Source organism: Dermacentor albipictus, chromosome 1 (assembly GCF_038994185.2).
Source record: "Dermacentor albipictus isolate Rhodes 1998 colony chromosome 1, USDA_Dalb.pri_finalv2, whole genome shotgun sequence".
In the NCBI taxonomy this organism is placed as follows: Eukaryota; Metazoa; Arthropoda; class Arachnida; order Ixodida; family Ixodidae; genus Dermacentor; species Dermacentor albipictus.
Genome location: NC_091821.1, coordinates 78,203,493 through 78,209,845, shown reverse-complemented (window position 1 = coordinate 78,209,845; position 6,353 = coordinate 78,203,493). Strand labels below are relative to the sequence as shown.

The 6,353-nt window shown below is 46.3% G+C and overlaps 1 long non-coding RNA gene across 1 annotated transcript; it reads left to right on the top strand.

Moving 5' to 3' along the window:
• The first annotated feature begins 481 nt into the window (after positions 1-481).
• LOC135915071 (uncharacterized) lies at positions 482-5,801 on the top strand. The gene is made up of 4 exons (XR_010568501.2): positions 482-919; positions 989-1,157; positions 3,769-3,971; positions 5,761-5,801. It is a non-coding gene; the product is annotated as an uncharacterized lncRNA (long non-coding RNA).
• The last annotated feature ends 552 nt before the right edge of the window (positions 5,802-6,353 follow it).

The window sequence follows — 6,353 nt, the reverse complement described above, 5'->3', positions numbered from 1 at the left end:
TGATATTCGGCCGTTTCTAAGCCAGCCGAGTCGGGCTGAGTCACTTGCGTTTCACGAAATAGCGATAACGTGGCCTAGAACGTGCGCGCATCACCACTGGTAGTTCGCGTATGTTGTCTCAAGAAAGAAAACAAGCGCGTTGGCACGAACATGCGATGACTCATTCCATTTTCCAGGGACACGCATCCGAGCTACTGAAGTAGACGACGGCTTGTACGCAGCAGACGACGGAAGCGAGAAGCGTTTTCGACAGAATAATCATACGCTTTGAGATAGCTGCTTTATTTTTACTGCGGAGAAAAACTGTTTTGCTTTACCGATAACCCTACATTCAGTGCCTTCATTTCAGTTTCTTAGGCGAAACGTCAAGTTGGCGTCACGTTACGTAAGCAAAACCGGGCCACCAGCGCCATTTTGTTTGCGTCGCGCCTACGTCACGCTCAGAAGAAAATGGCGGAATGTCCAGAAAGAAGCGTATCCCCGCAGGCCGGCTGTACCCGGTTTAGAGGCAAACCGGATGTGACGTGAGCCAGTGCCGTACTCCCTGCCCCCAGATAGGTACTTGTACGCCTAGGGAAAGACGCTGCTAGGTGCTGCTGCTAAATCCCTGTGGTTTCTGCCGGCTCACGTAGGTTCGTTCGCGTGGTCTTGTTACGCCTCGCTGGATCGTGTTCAGTCATGCCGTCCTTGCGCGGCGCCATTGTCGGCGAGTCAGGTTAAATTCTTTAATAGGTCGCGCCTGCGCCTAATTGAGTCTATTAAAGACTGCACATTCAGTTTTGCTGGCTACAATTCAGTGTGGCTGGCGTGGGCTGTCTCCACGATGCGCTTCGAGCGTGTCGATTTCGCCGTTCTTTATGTTGGCGGAAATGACCGCGAAAGCAACATGGATCTACAAGAAATATGCAACAACATCAAGGTAAGTCTACTGAAATCACAAAATTTGAAACAATAAGCGCTAATAGTTGTGTTTTCTTTTAAATTTTAGGCCTTGATTGTTCAGCGAGACGGCGCCCGTCGTGCTGGTTTTCAAGGTGCTCTCTCGCTGGCTAGAAGATGCTGATGCGGAACAGAAAATGCAAAAACGTCGCTTGCTCAACCGCAAATTGACGGCTACGCTGAAGCGCATGCCGTGTCTGCGGAATTTGAACCCCGAGGTATGTACCCCTTTTTTCCAGCGGCATGCCGTTACATACCGTCAGGAAAACGCTTGGCTTATTTCTAACTCGGTAAAAAAATGTTTCACTTTTTCTCGCTGCTCGCTGCTGAAGAAATGCGGACCGTTTGTCGTAGTTGTCTCCATTACAGGGTGGCATTACTGCGGTGAACAAAGCAAGTGTTGCCGTACATACTGTGCGCACTTCACCTTTTGTTGGGCGGTCGGAAAATATTGGTCCCACTATTCAGGGCAGCTTCGCCACTCTGTAGCGGTGAAGTGTAATTTCTACCATTGAACGTTCCTGTGTAGACATGTTTCTGAATCACGTTAAGCACATTTTTTCGTCAATTTCTTTGTCAAACACGCGATAGAGCGGTTACGCAGATTGTGTACTTCCCTTTCTACAATGTTTGGTTTATTCTGTCGCCGTCCTTCAAACCACCACAGCGGCAAATGGACTCTTTTGATCGAAATTCCGCGTTTTCATAATAGCTGAATGTTGGTGCGGTTAGGTGTCTAAATTTCTCGTGCCCACAGCTACCAAAACAGGTGATCAAATTATTAGCATCGCGAATAAATCGCATTCCTACATATGCAAGCTGCTACATATTTTTGATTGATTGATTGAATAACTTTAATGAGCGGTTCTTAAAACGAAACCCTCTTTGCCTCTTCCTTGCTCAGTGGGTGGTGGCTGCTGCAGTCCTGCCAATATTGGTCACTGTGTATGGCACTGGATATGTGCTGCTTGGCATGTGTCCAAATGGCAACTTGGATTACCTGTTAAGTGCAGCTCAACATGTACCACTGGGTAGACACGTAGAACAAGAGGCAAGAAATTAAGTATACAACAGGAAATTTAAGAAGTCAGCCACAGAGAAGTCAGCATCGAAAGCAACCGAGTATGGACAAAAATGAACTAAACGAGACCAGGACATGCATTGTGTGCAGAGTTATAGAAGTGAACGAGTGGTTGCATTTTACTGAACATTACAAAGGCTTCACTTATAACCGATTTTCACATATGCATGGAATCTGCTAACTTTTCTGTGCAAAACTCTACCGGAAAGGATATATTGCATCCATCGGTGTTAATATATTTCCTAGCATATTTTCTCTTTTTCAGCCAACATACACATCCCCGTTAAATCAAATAGATCACTGTAGACGGCTGCCACAAGCATATTACAAGAACTGTGAATTGGAAGCTGTTGGCTACCTGTGGCACGAAGTCATGCTAGGGTACATGCAGTCTTTGTGTGCACATTGACTTCATGTTTTACTCATTTGACTGGCTCCTATTGCACTCCGGCTGAATAGCAATAACACACAGGCCACTTTACGCTCGAGCTACTCGAAAGCCTGCGAAAGCTGCAGGTACAGGGTCGTCCTTTTTGAAAGGGAACACGCGAGCGCGTGGCCTGTGCTCTGCGGCGGCTGCGTAGAGCGCCGGTCAGTGGCAGCGAGAGGAAGCACGTCCGCTTTTGGCGTCATCTATTGACGGTCAGAATTACTAGGCATGGCCGATTGGAAGTGCCTACTGGACTCCCTTACCCGTATTACTGATGCGCAAGGAGCGGGGCCTGCAGCTAGCAAATCGCGCTCGCGCTGCAGGTCCCGCTCCTTGCGCATCAGTAATACGGGGAAGGGAGTCCAGTAGGCGCTTCCAATCGGCCATGCCTAGTAATTCTGACCGTCAATAGATGACGCCAAAAGCGGACGTGCTTCCTCTCGCTGCCACTGACCAGCGCTCTACGCAGCCGCCGCAGAGCACAGGCCACGCGCTCGCGTGTTCCCTTTCAAAAAGGACGACCCTGTACATTCATAAAAGTTCATAAGTACATGGCATTAGTGAAAAAAATTAAAACCTTTTCTGGTACAGCCGTGCGTTGTCGGAAGTGTCTCAATGCATTGCAGTGATTAAACAGGCACATATTGGCTGTACCACTTGGATTTCAGCGTGCACGCGTTGGCTGGATAAAAAATTCTACCATATTTTAACTCCAAACATTAGCTCACGGGTGGAAAGCGCTGTTTCTGTTGTAAATAGATGTGGCTTGCACACAAGGTGTGCTGCATGAACAGAAGGTGCTGCAGCCACATAACCTGACCTTTGATCTTCATTATGCTCACAGATTGAAGGGATGGAACTAAGTGCGTCTTTTAAATGCTTGATTTCAGCCAGTTAAATTTGCCAGCACGGGGGATTCAAACCACTGGTGTCCATCTGCTGTTGGGCTGGATTCTCAATTTAGTGAGAATACTAACTACTGCGTTCATTGGTGCTGACAGATATAAAGTCAGTTGTAGCTCGGCATTTACTGTATTCCGTTTGTCACCAAAATGCTAGAGAACCACTCGAGATCCTTCGATGTCAGCATCCTCATAATCAGTGGGCACCCCATAAGAAAAATAGGTCAATTTTGGATGGTATCCTTGCAAGTGTGAGAAGGCTAGGCCACAGAAACTCTCATTTCTGATTTGTGCACTATTCAGCCACGTTAAAATGTGAGGAGCCTAGACATCTAAAAGACGAAGAGCAAGCAAATTGAATGTAGCTACCAAGCAAAAAATGTGGAAGCGTAAGCTGTTGATTTTTTACTCTAAAGGCACGTTCACACTGAAGACGGAGCGGCTAAACCGGGCAAAGCTCTTGGCCAGGCAGCCCGATCGCTCGCGGACCACTTTTTTTCCTGCCCGCCAGAGCTGTCCGCTTTGCTGCAGCCAATTGGAACACCAGACGACGCTGGCATGTGCGCGATGAGGATGGACGACCGGTGCCACGAGACGGCGACTAGTGCACCACAAAAACGTAAGATACTCCGCCTCGGCGGTGCGGGCAGCCAGGCAAGCTGTCCAGTATACAGGGTGTTTCAGCTAACTTGTGCCGAGGCTTTAAAAGAGAAAGACCGAAAGAAACTAGGCCTGCAGTACTCAAATGCAATCAATTCAGTAAACTACCCTTTTGAGCAACTTTAGTACTTACGGCTCATTGAGAGACATCTGCTTTATTTTTTCAAGACAAAAGAAAGTGTACAAAATCGAAAAAAAGTACCATGCAACTATGCACTTTTTAGCAGTGGTGAACAATGCGGCATGCAGACAGGATGTAAAAAATATGCAGTTCCGACACCCTGTGAAAATTATGTAAGCAGCTTTCTTTGCTGCTTCTGTTCGTTGATGGCATTTGGCAGTGATGTGTTAAATGTTACCTTGCATGCACCACTTGTGTTTGTAGTACACAGAGCTCACAGACAGACGTGCGCTCCGATGCTCAAGGTGGTGTTGTGCGCCATCCATATCCTGTGAGAGTAGTGGCACTGTCATTCCCTCACATGGCGCATCGCATGGCGGGTGAGGTAGAGAAATCCGTTTATTGAATCCTTAGGAGAAATAGTTGCTGCCACGTCCTGTGCCCGACAGAGCAGTGCCTGCTGGCCACCCAGGCTTCTGTCACGCAGCATGGCCTCCCAGTGTTGCAGTGTAGGGACATTGAAGTTTTGATGCTGGACCACCACTTGCATACTGTCGTTTTGACGGCGTGGTGCTGTATTGCAGTTTTGCATCTGCACATCCTGTGTCAATTGTTGGCATGGACACACTTGCCGTGTTTATTTTTTCAGAAATAGCATAAACATGCCATACCACACCTTGAACTATCATTATATTTTCAGTTTGCCCACAACTGTCACCATGTCTAGTTGTAGTGTTTTTCTTTTAAAGAGACTCCATACGAAAGATGCTTTCTGATGGCATCTTTACCTTCTCGTGTGATCATTCAGCGAGCACATAGTACTGCAGCTTCTGCAATGCTTTTGTCTATTCCTTCCAGGCACACTACTCTCAATGTATCATTAGCGCTGAAATAGAATACCACCTGTTGCTCAAAGCAGCTTCAATATAGATTCTAATCGGAATAGGCAGACTTGTGGCACTATACAACTTTCTATAGCCATAAAAGGCAAGCTAGCATAGTGGGGCATCTCAATGCTCGTAAAAGCATTCAACTGCATGTATCTCCAAATAACTAAGCTCAAGCGGACACTGTCAAAATCTGTGCTTGTCACGGTGAGTTGGTGCGGGAACTTGAAGGTGTCGCTTTTCCTTCATTTTTGTGTCTCTTATGTTTTTGCTAAGGCTCTTGCCACAGCAAAGTTGCTCTTGTGGTATTTTAGAAGGGTAATTTACTAATCACCTAGGCGATGTCATTTCCTACATTTGGTTGCACCGTGTGCATCAGTGCAATAAAATGGGTCAAACGGCTTAATACAAGATGTTGCCAGGCCTTTTTGGCACGACACTTGTGGATAACATTTTGGTGTGGCTTGGGCGAGACCGACAGAGAGAAATTTACACATACGAGCACAAAGGCCAGGCACTGTTCCCTTGTGGCCTGCACAACCTCTAGAATAGCAGCTAGTCTTATCAATTCATACTGAGTATCACAAAGTGGAACATTGCAAGAACTGTAGCTTGGTTGAGACAAGGCACTTACAGCTGCAGCTGAAACATGTGGTGTGATCAACATGTACAAGGTTACAATACTTTTCACCCTTTTTGTATTTAAGACTTTTTAAACTTTGCCCACAATTTGATTACAGCTTTCCAGAGTTCCTTGGAAAATCCTCCCATGCACCTGCCATGTACATTGCCCACCCCTCCTCGATGTGGCATGCAAGATGGCAACAGCAGCTGTGGAACAGTTGAAGAGGCGAAGAAAGGTCCACATTATAATAGGTTGTATGTAAATAAAACTGATCGAACACAACCGATTTGGCTTCCACTTTTGTCAAGACAATTGTCAGCAAACAAATGGAGTAATTTCAGTAGGGCGATACTAATAGTGCATAGAAATTCTTGGAAGCCTCGTCAGCTTTCTTGCTGTTAACAGGCTGTGTTGGTGAGGTGGTTTAGGCAGGGAATGCCAATTCATGAGGGATGGTCATGGCCACCACATTCAATGTATGTGCAGCATCAATCAGTTCTCTAGACCGAGTGTACTAATGTCATGGCAGGCCAGCACTTCGTCGCATGATATATTTTCAAACCTCGCATGCTTTCTTTGGGGCTCTGAGAAAATTAATGAAGCATGAAACTAAAATCGGCATGTTGCAGTTTTCAATACAACCATCACTGCATTTGTCCATTCTTGAAACAAATTTTATTGCACCAAATGCATACAGAATTGTGGAAT